General features: G+C 40.5%; 2 pseudogenes; one reads left to right on the plus strand and one right to left on the minus strand.

Annotated features, from left to right (window-relative positions):
- Positions 1-937: 937 nt before the first annotated feature.
- LOC103648873 (60S ribosomal protein L26-2-like) lies at positions 938-3,385 on the plus strand (annotated as a pseudogene).
- Positions 3,386-3,489: 104 nt separating this feature from the next.
- Positions 3,490-15,487, minus strand: part of LOC103648874 (proteasome subunit alpha type-4-2-like) — a 71,286-nt pseudogene continuing 59,288 nt past the window's right edge.

Here is a 15,487-nt window from a genome sequence, read left to right on the forward strand (position 1 = left end):
CCATTTTGCGATCTGCATGGCTGTTCTACTTCTGCCTTCTGCGATCTGCGCTTCTACGTTCTACGATTGACGATCTCAGTCTCGGCCCTTAGGTTATGGCACACAACGATGCCAGTGTCGGTCGTCCGCTTGATCGGCAACTGGGTAGCGTCGCAGCGAACGAGCGATCTTGTCGCCTGATCCATTGATGCATTGAGTAAGTCCATAAGTTTTGATAGATTAATAATTCATCCATTCATCAAGATGCAAATTAAATAATTATCTTTCAAGATGCAAATAGTATGGTAATTATCTTTCAATCATTGTTTCTTGCAAATTTCATATTTCATATGTTTGGGCTCTATTGTAATCTAGTTCAAAATTTCCGGTTAATTATTAAGTTTTATGATGCATACCCTCCAAAATCCTAGGTCCGTGGCAAAGCAGCGGCGTCGTGCGCAGAGCTACGGCGGGCGTGGACAGAACAACAGTTGAGCCTGAGTTTATTCCTAATAGCTATTAAGTTTTAGGAAATATAGAAGACCAAGCTATTTTTATTCCTAATAGCTACTTAGCAACTTGTTGAGCCTGAATTTATGAAGTTTTTTTTAGAAAAAACTATTGGAGTTACTCTAACTAACTATTGACAAACAATGAATTAGGTCTGGTTTCCTAATCTATAACTAGAACCTTTATACTCTCTCATTCTATTTTCATTTCTCTGTGCCAGTGACTATCCAAACGTCACCTAAATCCATATAGCCCATGTCCCATAGCAAACAAAAAAAGCCCAACCCAACCACCCATTCCATCCAACAGATCGTGCGCGACCTCTCATTCTACCGAGCGCTCCATTCTACCACCAGCCGCCTCCACTCGTTCTCCCACACAGAAAACCCTAGCCGCCGCCATCGAAGCGGCCTCCCAGGTAAGCAGGAGTGCCCATCCCGCCGCCGCCATGAAGCGCAATCCCTGCATCACGAGCTCCCGCCGGAAGTGCCGCAAGGCGCACTTCACGCGGCCCCGTCCTCCGTCCGCTGCGTTCTCATGTCCGCCGGGCTGTCGACGGAGCTCCATCCCGATCCGCAAGGACGACGAGGTGCAGGTCGTGCGCGGCACCTACAAGGGCCGTGAGGGGAAGGTGGTGCAGGTGTACCGTCGCCGCTGGGTCATCCACGTCGAGCGGATCACACGCGAGAAGGTGAACGACTCTGTGCCTGGATGAGCGATCATCCAAGAGATCGACTAGGCTCTTCACGGTCATCTGATGGTTGTCGTACCGCCTTTTCCTCATCTCTTTAGTTTTTGCTACCAATGATTATGTGATAGAGGTTTTATGTTATTTGAAAACTGCTCTGTTCCTGGATGAGAGTTTTGGAACATAGTGTGAACCTGTGTGTCTGTGATCTGAGCTTTGAAGATCTGATTATGTGGTTAATGTCTCCTTGTAGTATCTTCTAAATGGTTGCTGTGATTTGTCTTCACTCTATTGCCTGTCTGATGCGTGTAGTGTTTTTTGCTAATTTTATATTACAGTCTATTAAATTAGCTTGAATTATTGTTTGTAGGATGTATTTCGAATTATCTACCTGTCGGGAAACAATTTATATTAATGTGAACCTGTGTGTCTGTGATCTGAGCTTTGAAGCATGATGTGACTATATTACTGTTTTAGGTGTTGACTTCATGTCAGAAAATGTTCGGGCAGTACTTGATCAAGCAGGATTTAATAAGGTATTTTTAATTAGTGTTTCCAGAAGTCTAATTGTCATGCCATTTTCACTAAGAGCATACTGTGAGAATAAAGCTAAGAGTAGGTTTGTATATGCACTTATACCATGTTATTACATTAGTGAAATAGTGAAGTAACATCATTTGGGAACCTTGTTATGAGCTTATTCTCTTGCTAGTTCAGGCTCCACTTTTATACACTATCCTGGAGTGGCAGTTGGGATGAATACTGGAACGATCCTAGTCTGATCCAATTTATCTGTTGTGCTACCATGTATGTATTTTGCGAATTAGCTCTTTCTGAACTTTGAGTTTACTGTGGATGTGATTATGCAAAATACAGAGAAAGTTGTAGTAAAAGAAGATTATTACCATAACCAGACTATCCGAGCAGAACAAATGACCGACTGTTCCCAAACTTGCATTAGTTAATGTAATAAGTGATATCTTGGTATGATGTTTAAATAAGTCTGATCAAAATAGTAGTTAACTTCAGCATATCGTGCTTGTCATTTTTTGTTGTCTTCACTCTATGCATGTAGTGTTTTTTTTGCTAATTTTATATTACAGTCTATTAAATTAGCTTGAATTATTGTTTGTAGGATGTATTTCGAATTATCTACCTGTGGGGAAACAATTTATATTAATTGCCGATCTAGTTATTCTGAACGTTTTAAATTTTCACAGCGAATTTGATCTGAGCAAATTCTATTGCATTATACTACTACCAACTGACAATCTTCTAGAAAGGAACATGATATCAGAGATCATTTGTGCCTAAATCTCCGCATTTTTACCTCTCCAAAGCAAATGCCAACTGCAATCAGTTTCTGTCAGTGTAGCATTGGTTATTATTTCATTATAAACACCTTGTGTTATATGTCTTTCTCAAATTATTGCAATAACTAACAATTGGCATCTTGCTGTTGCTCATTAGCATTAACATGTAACCGTTTTCTGTCCATGATATTTCAGTCTCATATGGAGGCTTTGAGGGCTAACCTGTTGCTGAAGGTGAGATGCCAACATCCAGTGTGCGCCTTGTGTCCAAGGTGCTGTCCCAGAGCAGCTCACACCAATTCCTAAAGAGCGTTGGCATCAAAACATCGGCATCCTCCAAGTCATCATCATCAAATCAAAGTGAGCTTCGGGAACAACTTGCAGCTGAAGCGACGGCTGCTGTTCAAGGTGAACTCGACCAGCTCAGGAAGAAATGTGAAGTCAAGTGGTGATGCTGTGAAGTTCAGTGTTGTCCACTTAGTTTGTATGCTCACTGGAATACTAGTTTTATTTATCTATGGAATATGGAATTGTGTGCTCATTAGTATCTTTTGCAATTTCCAATAAAATTATTCTCTGCACATCTGTGACCAAACTGGTGGCATATAATAAAACATATGCCACGTCAGCGCTGACATCAGCTGCCACATCACTAGCCACGTCAGCGTTGACGTCAGCTGCCACGTCAGCGCTGACGTCATACGCCATCGGGACCCTTCCAAACGACTGTTAATGACCAAAACACGACTCTATCTATGACGATACCGTACCGTCACAGAAAGCAAACGACGTTAACGACGCCGTCAGCTTGCCCGGGCAGACGGCGGATTATGACGGAAAAGTGCCTTCCTCCATGACCAAACCTGATCGTCATAGAATGAAATCACTTCCATGACAACGCGTATTTCGTCACAGAATGGATACACATCGATGACGAAAATAGGTAGTCCGTCACAACACAACAAATGTGACGCGACCCCTATGACCAAATCGGAATCGTCACAAATCTTTATCTGTGACGATACCTGCATATTTTGTGACGCAATACAAACGTCATCGATGATAAGATCTCTACTAGTGCTTGGACCTCGACATGTTCTACCCTTCCCTGAACTTCTTTCTTTTGCTTCTTATTAATCGATTCTAAGCTTGATCCTCCCGTGACTGGGAGAAAAAGCTTCTTCAGACTTGTTGATGAAGTGCTGAAGCTTGTCATGTTCTTCATCAATGTGGTGATGAAGCTTCTTGTGGAATTCGTGAGTTCACCGGAGGTGGACGCCAAATGTTGGGAGCTTAATTTTAATCCCCTAAAGGTATTCAAAATCAAGGCAACATAATTAGATTAGGATTCATATTCACCCTATCATCATATCAACTTCGAGGAGAAGCTTGATAAGGAGGGTGTAGATGAAAGAATGGACAAGGAGACGAAGCTTTCTTAATAAAAACAGAAACAGAAGTAGGTATATAATGAAGGTTTATTTAACAACAACATGGTTCAAATATGAGAAATAATGTTATATAAATTTCTCTCCTTTCATTAATTGGAAGTCCTTGCATGTACCTTTAGCTTCCTAAGATTACAATGAAGAGAAGGAAAGAGAGAGAGAGACATGTTCATATGAAGAGCAGAGCGGCCGATCCAATTGAAGAGTAACAAAAAATCGCCCCCTAATGCATGGCACTGTTCACCTATTTATAGGCGCGGAGTACAACTTCAGTGGATTTATAACAATGCCCTAGAGCCTATTGTACATACCGAGGGTAATTTAGTTCTTTCTATCATCATCCTTAACTCTTGAGCCTTAGAAGGTTCTTCCTTATAGTTCATGTGCATTAGTAGGTTTAGCCGAAGCTTACCTTTGGCTTTAACCCTGCAAAACAGAACAAGGTAGAAGACAGTTATTGAGTTAGTGTTTTGATGATCTTTGGCAGATGAAGGCCCCCAACAAACACACATGGTGAAACCCAAAATAAAAAGGGCTAAAACCCAGCAAGAATGAACAAAATTGGTAAGAGAAACATAAACCAACCTTTCTTAGCAAATAATAAACAAAAAATCTTAATTACCAAACCAATCTTCCTCTCTCCATACAAAAACATGCACCATTCTTTAAATAACTAAATATATCTTGGATAAACTAAATTGAGAACTAAACATGAAAAGTGAGAGAGGAGAGACAATATCTAACCATATTAAGCAACCTCATTTGATGAAAGAGACTATAGCCTAGCTACTCTTCTCTCTAACACAAGGTGAAACCCTAGATCTAAAATGTGGCAAAGTTGAGGTAGAATGAATAAAAATTGGCAAGAGAAACATAAACCAAACTTTCTTAGCAACCTTCTTTCAAAAAATGAAGATCAAAACATGTACCCTTTTATTTTGTGAAATCTGGACATCCAAAATCACCTCCAATGGAAGGTGGTTGCGGAAACAGTACAGACCGGAGTGGAAGAAAGGGTTTTTATACTAGAACCATCATAGACGGTTAGAGTAAGGAACCGCCACTGAAAATCATCCATTTCTAGTAACAGTTTTTGCTAGTGGAAATGGATGTTTTCAACTGATGGTTGAATTAAGAGAACCGCCATTGTAAATGTTTTTCATTGGCAAGTTTTGGATCAGGCTCACCAGTTTTTTTTCACTGGTGTACGATAACTGAAACTATAAGTGGAAATTTATACGCTCAATTGACATATAGTCATTTTGCATTAGTGCATGGTGCTATATTGATTGTGATTGTGATTGACTAATGGATCTATTGGTACATTTTTATTTATTCGCAGGGCTCTACTTTTGGCCGAGGCTTCACGTCTTCATTTCCATTTTGACTGTCTACTTCTCAGGTAGTTAGTATATGCATGTCTCATTATTCTGGAGAGGAATCCTTTTTTTATTTTTCTTGCTTATGTTTGATCACCAAAGACTATTATAACTTCATTGACGATGGCTGCCATCTTCAGACAGTAAAGTTTGGCTGATTATTTGTTCAATTGCATTGATGTTTTCTCTACCAAAAATAGCGTAATAGGGATAATGTGTTTCCACAAAGTTGAAGGCTATTTGCATAGTCCTTGCATTCATCACTGTTACATACTCCCTTCGTTCCAAAAATACATTTCTTTCTAGCTCTCTTTTTTTCGTCCACATTTATTCCAACGATAATGAGTATAGACATAAATATAAACTACATTTATAAGTTGATTAATAAATGTATTATTAGTCTAAAATGAATTATATTTTGCGACGGAGTGAGTACAATATTATACTTCGTATTGCATGAATTTTCTTTCCTCTAAAACCATATAGACGGCTGTCTTGTAGTTGATAATGTAGTAGATGCTCGTTAGTAAATAAATAAAGTATAGTACTATTTCCGTTCACAAATATATGGTATTGTTAACTTTTTATAAAACTTTAATCACTCATCTTATTAAAAAATTATGATTAAGAATTTACTTTATTATGATTTATTTTATCACTTAAGATTATTTAAACATGACTTAAAATTAAATATTTTTAAATAAATATTTTGAATAAGACGAGTGTTTAATGTTTTAGGAAAAAATATTAAAGTCATATATTGATGAAGAGGGAGTACTAGATGCTCGTTAGTCAACAAATGGTCGTCGGCCTACAAGCACAAGGAGACTGCTGTACACGCTTTAATTTGATATAACACCACTTGAGTAGTGGGTCTAAACTCTAGCGACCGCCAAAGTCGATAGATATTGTTATTTTGTAGGACCTCGAACTGCTCAGCTCCTGCAAGTCTTCCTACTCGGTGCCAAACCTAGCTTCATGGTTGTTTATAACCTCAAACGATGTACCTCTATCCTCCGATCCCTCTCTCTCCCCGGCGTGAGTTAAAATAAAGCTATTTTTAATCCAAGTGCCTATTTTTAATCCAAGTGCGCAATTAGAGGTGACAAATGTGGGGATATATCTAATATCGTTCCAATCTGATTTCAACATTGACATGTTCGAATTTGTATTTATAGATATTCTGATTGTTTTAGTTTTTTGACAAATGTGAAATGGGACGGAAACAGTATCAGTGTTTTTGTCCGTTTTCGTTTTCCCTCTTTTTAGTCTGGATATCCTATTTTTATCCACTTATAATACCATTTTCGATAATTCAATGAACAAATTAGAGACGATTATATCACATCGAAACTATTTCATAATTAATTATTTTCTTTGGTATATTATAATATATTGCTTCCATATGTTTCGCTTCTTACGTCTGATTCTGATTTGTTATTGATTTGTTCCGTTCGTTTTAGTTTATTTTCGGCATTTGCTAGTTCCATTTTCGATCATGTTTTCGATGGTCCCATTTTCGATTCTATCTGAAATAAAATAAAATAAGAATGAAAGATTGGTTATTCCAACTGATTCGTTTGTTTTCATCCCTATGCATAATAGTAGGTAGACACTCAATGGCTCTTGGGGACTGATTTTGAAGTAAACCTATGCACGTACATGGTACTTCTACGAGGACATCTAAAATGTTAATCAAGTAGATGTCAATAGTAATAAATTCATCACTGCTATCTCGTCAACACAAGTGTGTTAACGTCCGAACAAAAACATACCTAGAGATGCTATCAAAACATCTTCCAAAAATCCCATTGAAGAAATTACAGGAAGAATGGCTATTTCTGCACATGTGCCCCGAAGTGACCTAACTCGAGTGTGGCAAAGACAGGGGCCCATCATGTAAGAAGACTCATCATTCAGGTCTTGTATAACCCAATTAAATGAAGTCTCTATGGGGTTAAATAAAAAAACTAAGAGATAGGTTTTCCACTAAGAGCTCGTCTCTACACGACTCTCTATATAAAGCTCTACACGACTCTCTATATAAACTTTGTCTTAACTGTATTTATGATCTAGAGATTCAGGGTTGTATCATGCAGTCTCTTAACTATCTCTTATATTTGGAAAACCAATTCTAGGTCTCAGGATAGTACATGCCCTAAATCTATCCCCCCAGTCACCGTTGTCTGTCAGAATATGTAAAAATTGGAGAACACAACACTCCACACTTCAGGGTACTACCAAACTCCTAGAGCTCATCCAATCGCCTAGGACCTCCCCCGACCTAGAAGGTATTACTAATGGCTAGGCCTAGAGACCTTGATTAGAAAAATAGAGCTCTTAATTTGAATAACTATGGAAGCACTTGGGGACCAATGATTAGGGTAGTCTCTTGTGCCTAGGGCAAAACAACCCCCAAAGGTACGATGTCACGCTCAGCCCTTCTCCCAATGACCTCATGGAATAGGTGGTCTCAATAAGGATTCCTTCCATAGCAACCACTAGTACAAAATAGCTCTATGCCTGCGATTGACACTAAATTCAATAGACAGTTTCAGTTATCACGCGTCTGTAAAGATAAAACGGTCAGCCCGACTATATAACTGCCAGAGGAAACACATTTCACTAGTGGTTTCTTTAAGTGAAGCACCAGTGTAAATTTGTTTCAACTGGCGGTTAACTTAATGAAATCTAGTGGAATTGCATGATTTACAATTTTACACTAGCAATTACATTAAGTGAACCGCTAGTGGAAACAAATTTTCAATGGCGCTTCACTTAAGCAACCTCCAGTGATGGTTCTGGTATAAATGCCCCTTCTTCGTCCCTGGGAATAACTCTTTCTTGTAGCTACCTTCCATTGGAGGCTTTTGTGGAGGTCTTGATTTTAGAAATACAAGGGTACAACTTTTGATCCTCATTTTTTGAAAGGAGGTAGCTAATAAAGGTTAGTTTATGTTTCTCTTGCCTCTTTTTGATCATTCTTACTCAATTTTTAGACAAATTTTGGATTTAGGGTTTCAGCATGTGTTAGAGAGAAGAGTAGATAGGTTATTGTCTCTATTTCCTCAAGTGAGGTTGCTTAACATGGTTAGATAATGTCTCTTCTCTCTTCTTTTTCATGTCTAATTCTCAATTTAGTTTATCTAATATATATTTAGTTGTTTTCTTATGTGTTCTTGTTTGTTTATGTAGAGAGATAAATGCATGTTTGTTGTTAGTTTTTTAATTATGTTACTAAGGTTTTTATCTATAAACTCTTCCTTTATTTTTCAACTAGTTAGGTGCTTGTACGTTGCTACTGTTTCTATATATTACATAACGACTACTATAACTTCCACACAGAAGTAGTAATGTAGTGTCGTTTAAATGTTGTGTGGTCTAATGGTGTACCTGCAAAATCATGACACTCCAATTATTTTATTCTTTGATAAAGAACAAAAGTAATAAACCTAGACAAGTAACAATTATATGAGTGAACTATTTGATTTAAATCAATTGTGCACTTCAAATTTAAATGCTACTACAATCTAATTAAATTAGTATCTATTGGCCACTCGTTTTTGACTCCTGAAGGAAATCAAAAACAAGGCAACACAAATGAATTAACCCTTCCTTCACCCTTTAGTTAATCATTAAGAGATTAATTAAAGGGTGACGGTTAGAGAAATAGATAAAGAGTTCATAACATATCAACAAATTAAATTATAGAAATGTCATAAATGACTCATCTCAAAATGTATTAGTTTTCTCCATTTACTTTTATTAAAAATGATTATAGTTATTGTTGGGGGCATTCCTCTTCGGAAGGTCCTCAAAAACACAACTAACATGTTTTCCAGTATAGTATACTGTCACAGGAAGCTTCGGCTTTGAGATGAAGGAGTGCATGGTATGAAAGGCGCGATCTAGAAGAAGGATGAACCAGCTCCGAAGCTGTGGATGGAGAAGCTTCGGCTTAACACAAGGACGGTGGTGAAAAACGAAACCGACCTAAAAGGGAAAAGACTACTTAGTCCTCGATAACTTACCTTTTGGCTCACAGTAAATGTTAGGGACATGAATGTAATTTTACCAAGGCTGCGTCCTGTGCCTATAAATAGATGAACAGTAACACCGTACTGTTCACGCTGACTTGTAATCACGCACGCGTCACTCTTGCCTTTTACCTTCTGTCAAACTGAAGGTACAAATGTAATTCAAATATTATTGATGTTTGTTTGTTTATGTTTTTATAATGAGAATGTGAATAGTCCAATGATTCAAAATGATTATCCATGTTCCCTTTGCGTTTCATATGTCTTTGTTTACATCCTTGCCTATTGAAATGATGAAGGTACGTCCTTCTTAACCTTCGTCTAGAGATCATTATACCCCAAGGGAGATAATGCTTTAAAGGATGAAGGTCACTAATCAATAATAATTGTGTTGCTTTGTTCTTGATGTATAGCATCTCAGAACAAGGACCAACATTGGCGCCCACCTCCGGTGAACTCACACGACCACCTTCAGCAAGCCTTAACCTTCATCATGCCGCCGAAGAAGACAACAGGGCCAGGGGCTGCACTGCAGCCACTCGACGTTAATCAGGAGACGCTACACGAAGCCAGGAGCCAAAAGAGGAAGGCTACCAGCCCAACACCTCAGGAGGAGGAGTTGGATCAAGGAATCAGGGACCTCAAAGCTATCCATCAATAGGTCCAAAATAAGAAAGAAAAAAATGCTTTGGCTCGCCGATCTCCAGAGAAAGATTGATGAGGCCGCTGAGGAAATGCGTCATCGCACCCAGGATGACCAAGACCGAAGGCCCCAGCACAAAGAGCTTCGTCAAGACAATTCATACAACGATGATGAATGGTATGACGATTTTCATCATGGCAATTTTGCTTTTGATGATGCTTCTCCTTTGGAAGCAGAGTTGCAGGCTACCCCATGGCCCCCATCATACAAGCCACCTCAGCTTCCTATGTATGATGGGCATTCAGACCCGAAGCAGTTCCTAATGAGCTACGAGGCAACCATATCTTCATATTGGGGCAATAATGCATTCATGGAGAAATCCTTTGTCATGGCAGTCAAAAGCGTAGCACAAACTTGGTACTCGTCTCTCCGGCTAGGGACAATCACATCATGGCAGAAGCTCAAGGATATGCTAATCACTAGCTTCCAAGGCTTTCAGACGAAGCTAGTCACTGCTCAGGTTTTGTTCCAATGCACCTAAGACCATGAGGAGTATCTTCAGGCGTATGTCCAAAGGTTCCTACGTCTGAGAGCACAAGCGCCTACAGTGCCCAATGAAATTGTCATCGAGGCCATGATCAAGGGGCTTCGACCAGGACCTACAGCTCAGTATTTTGCCAGGAAGCCCCCACAAACCCTGGAGAAGCTTCTTTAGAAGATGGATGAGTACATCCGGGCTGATAATGATTTTCGCCAAAGAAGGGAGGAAGCTTACATGTTTTCTGAGATGGCCAGGGGCTTCGGAGGAAGACTTCACCCTAGGCACGTCAGGTCAATTCATAATGCCAATCCAAGTGATGATAGAGGAAGTCAACCCCAAAGACAACATCACAGCTCCCAGTCATCAGGGCCACAACAAAGCTCCTTCAGGCCACCAGTCCCAAGAGGCAGAGGGGGCAGAAGCTTCGGAGGTAGATACGGAGATCAGCCTAGAAGATTATATTGCTTATTCTGCGGTGAAGACAAGGGCCACACCACAAGAACATGCCAAGTTACAATTCAGAATCAGCCGAAGCAGGTCCTACATACTGCCTCATGCTACTCACCCTATGTCCCAGAGTACGTAGGTAATCAACAGCCTACGGCCTCTTTCGCTTTGGCGAGCCACTCCCAAGCTTCCTAGGCTCAGCTCCCACCACCACCACCACTACCACCTACTCTGACTCAAAGCCAGCAGCCAGAAGGGCACCAGCACGCTCAACAGCAGCGCGACTTTGGGAGGAGTCCGAAGCTCGCACAGTTAACAACACTGTGTCTGAATCCAAGCACATCTACTAAAGAATATCCTACTCTTGGTGTATCTTTGTCTTTTTCTGCCATTTTATTTCATGTAGGACTGAATTTCGATTTCATGTAATAATTGTGCCCGTATCAATGAGTAAAATGTGTCTTCCTAACAGACTTCCGAAGCTACAAAAGTCGTTCCTAAGGGAGCGAAGTAAGTTCTGAAGCTACAAAAATCGTTCCTAAGGGAGCGGAGTAAGTTCTGAAGCTATAAAAGTCGTTCCTAAGGGAGCGCCGAGTAAGTTCTGAAGCTTAGAAGTCGTTCCTAACTCCAAAGTCGTTCCTAAGTAGATGCAGAGCTTAAATACCACCGAAATAGAAGGTGAAGAAGCTCCAAAGACGTTCCTAAAGGGATGCAGAGCTTAAATACCATCGAAATAGAAGGTGAAGAAGCTCCAAAGTCGTTCCTAAGGGGATGCAAAGCTTAAAGACTCCAAAGACGTCCCTAAGGGGATGCAGAGTCTTGAGTGTTTCAGTGTGGGCGTGTGTGTGTTCGGCATAAACATCATGTTGCATCATATCATTGTACCATTCCGCATAACATTACATCATACATCATATCGCATCAACAGCAAAGATTGGGTACGAAGCAAGTCTTCGGCAATAACTTGAATGAAAATATGCTGAGGCACGAAGAAAACCTTCGGCAAATACAATTTTATCAGGAAGAACTGTTGACAACAGCATCACAACAGATTTACCATAAAAGGGGATTCTTTCTTTACGAAGCATGAAAAGAAGGGAAGATGTTTTTTTCGCTGAAGGTTCAAAAACAGTATGTGCGTGAATTTCATGCATCGAAAAGAAATATATTACATTAATTTACATGTCTGTTAATTGTCTCATACACAAATGCTACATTACATCATTACAACAAAAGCCTAGTCTACTTTAAGAATTTTCTCTGTGGCCTCATTTAGAAGTCTATCGACGACTTCGTCGACGATGGAATTGGCAACACTCATCACATCCAGCGCCAGTTTCATAACGGGATCGGTCTGGGGGTCGTATGGCTTGGGTAGCGGCGAGAGTTCAGCTGTAGTAAACAAACCGTTAATCTGAAGCCAGAAAATAAACACCGAAGCTAAAATTCAATAATAATACCTATACGCCTTGCACGCTCGGCAGCTTCTTCGGCTCGCCTAGCTTCTTCCCGAGCGTCATGAGTTTCTTTTTCATTTTTCTTTATGGTTTCGTTGGCCAATTCTCGGCCATTGTTCACCCAGACATCGGAATAAAATTTTCTGCCCACCAAAGTAGCTTCGGCTGAGGGGTCCTTCTTGTCGTCTGTGCAGAAGGCGGCTTCGGTATGGGCTGCAGCTTTAACATGGTCGCAACCAGCCTTCTCCAGAATTGCAGCAACCCCTCGCGCGCCGGCAAAGGCACAAATGTCCCCGCGATCACTAAGGATCTCTTCAAAAGCTTCGGCTTCTTCACCTATCCAATCAATGACTCCTTCGGGGTCACCTCGAATAAATTTTTCTTCCGAAGAGTATGCACCCACCTTGGCAAAGCTGGTTTTCAATTTTCTTACGCAATCCAAGGATTTCTCAAAGCATCTCTCCTTGGATTCACGAAGCTCCTCAACATTCTTCTCTAGCCTAGCTTTCGACCATTCACTTATTTCTCGCTTCACTTTTGCAACTTCAAAATTTTCATTGGCCTCGTCAAGCTTTTTCTGAAGGTTCTCAACTTCAGATTTATGGGCTTTAGATTAAGCATTAAATTTTGCCTCGTCTTTCTTCACTCTGTCTATTAATGAGAACAGAATTTTGTCTTTCTCTGCAGCTTCGTTCCTTAGTCTAATAACCTCTGACCGAAGGTTGCCGAGGGCTATCTGGCAACTTTCATCTTCAGCATTTTTCTGCGCCCTTAAAGCGTTGCTAAGAATTAAACCTTGCAAAAAGAAGGGAGATAAAGGATCAGCACAAGAATAAAAGACAAAAAGATAAACTATTTACAAGTCCATTGTTGGGGACTTGTTCTCAAATGCTATGAGTTAAGAACAAGGCAACACAAAAAGAGGTTAATGGTTAATGACCTTCGTCCTTCGAAGCATTATCTCCCTTAGGATATAATGATTTACGGACGAAGGTCATGAAGGACGTACCTTCATCATCGCAGTATATATCAATGAAAGAAGAAGCATATGAAACATGAGAGATAACGTGAATAATCATATGACATCATCAATATATCTTAATTAGATCATCATGAATGAACGTGAACAATATATTGAATTACATTTGTACCTTTAGCTCAACAGAAGGCAAAAGTCCAAGCGTGATACACGAGCGAATACAAGCCAGCTTGAACAGTACGGGGGTATTGTTCACCTATTTATAGGCACGGGACACAGCCCGGTCAGAATTACATTTATGTCCTTGATGACTAGTTACAATCATGACACAAATCATCATGGACTGATCGGTCTTTTCCTCTTTAAGTCGGTGCAGCCCTTCGTCTCAAGGCATGTCGCTATGCCGAAGCTCCCTAGATCGTAGCTTCGGTGTGTACCTTCGCGCTGTATTTGCTTATGTGCTGATCTTTCAAAGGTGTTTCTGCTTAAAGGACCTTTGGCGATGAAGCAGGCCACCAATAGTAGCCCATTCGCGGTGCTAGATCGTTTTTCGTAACGAGCTTGATCCGTGAAAAATCTCCAAGGCTTCAGAATGCCGAAGTTCCGAATACACCTTCCCTGAGCTCATTGCCGAGAAACGATTAAAATATTTCAAGTGGAAGTGGCCCACCATGTAGTGAGTACGAATGGTTTAATGATTCTCTTCCCAGGCGCCGAGTGGCCCACCGTTCAACGGGTGTGGGTAACTGTTCAGCAGGTGCGAGCGATTTGTCGATTCACCTTCCCACCTACGACACTATATAAATAGACGGGTAGGTGTGAAGGTACCACAACATTCATTGCCATTGCACTGTTGTGCTGTTGAAAATTTTAACCATAGCCAAAGCTTTTTCACTGCATTCTCGAGCGAACCATCATTTTGAATTAGCTTCGTCAAAAAAGAGAGCTTTGTCAAAAACTGTAAAAAACATCAGCTTCGTAAAAACCGCAAAAGATTCATCATTAGATGACCAGAGTAGACTGTGAGGGTGACCCGTGAAGGAGAGGAGACTGAAGCCACCGAGATAGCTCCAATCTCCAAAGTCATGAGACAATCGAGATTAGTTGTGACGGAGGGAGCCATTGACGAAGGTGCACCTACTGCCGAAGCTGAACAAGCTGATATCGAGGAAGAAAATGCTGATGAAGAAGAGGAAGACTATATCATTCTGATCCCGTCAAAACCCAGCCACTTGGATTTTGAAAAATCTACTGTGTCTGAAACCGACGTGCCCATGATGATGAAGCTGGGTTACTTCAGAGAAGCTGAAAAGAAGCTTATTCGTTTTGCCGGAGAAGAAACCACTCCAGAGCCGAAGGACGATGAAGTAGTGGTTTTCAAAAGCTTTTTCAGGGTAGGATTACGGTTTCCCTTGAACGAGATGATTAGAGAAGTTTTGGATAATTTTGAGATTTTTCTTCATCAGCTGACCCCTAACGCCATCGTTAGGCTCAGCATTTTCATATGGGCCCTTCGAAGCCAAGGGATGGACCCAAATGCTGAAGCTTTTTGCCAAGTGCATGAGCTGCATTACCAAACGAAGGCCAGAGAAGACGGGCTACATGAAAATTTTGGTTGTTATAACTTCGTGTATCGCAAGGATACAAAGGCTCCGGTCCTCAGCTATCGCACCAAGTGGCCAACTGGCTGGAAGAGTGAGTGGTTTTATATTAAGGCCGATGAAAAGAAAAGAGGGAAACTAATGACGATGGTGATGAGCCCGCTGTCCATAAGCTTCGGGATGACCAGACCCTTGTGCAACATGAAGCCAGGGTCAGCATGCCCGCTGGCCATAGTAGAATTCAGAGTGGTGGCTGAACAAATCAGCACCAGGGATCTAGTGCAAGAATACCTGGCCAACAGGGTATCTCCAACGTTGAGTGAATGGAGTATGCCGAAGCTAAAAGGAACAAAAAAGAAGAATGAACTTGTTCTATTACCCTATCGCTTCAAGTTTGAAAAATAGTTTAAAGAGCCTTGCCAAGAATGGCTGGACATTATTGAGACTATGTGCAATGAAATTTTG

The sequence above is a fragment of the Zea mays genome, chromosome 2 (assembly GCF_902167145.1).
Source record: "Zea mays cultivar B73 chromosome 2, Zm-B73-REFERENCE-NAM-5.0, whole genome shotgun sequence".
In the NCBI taxonomy this organism is placed as follows: domain Eukaryota; kingdom Viridiplantae; phylum Streptophyta; class Magnoliopsida; order Poales; family Poaceae; genus Zea; species Zea mays.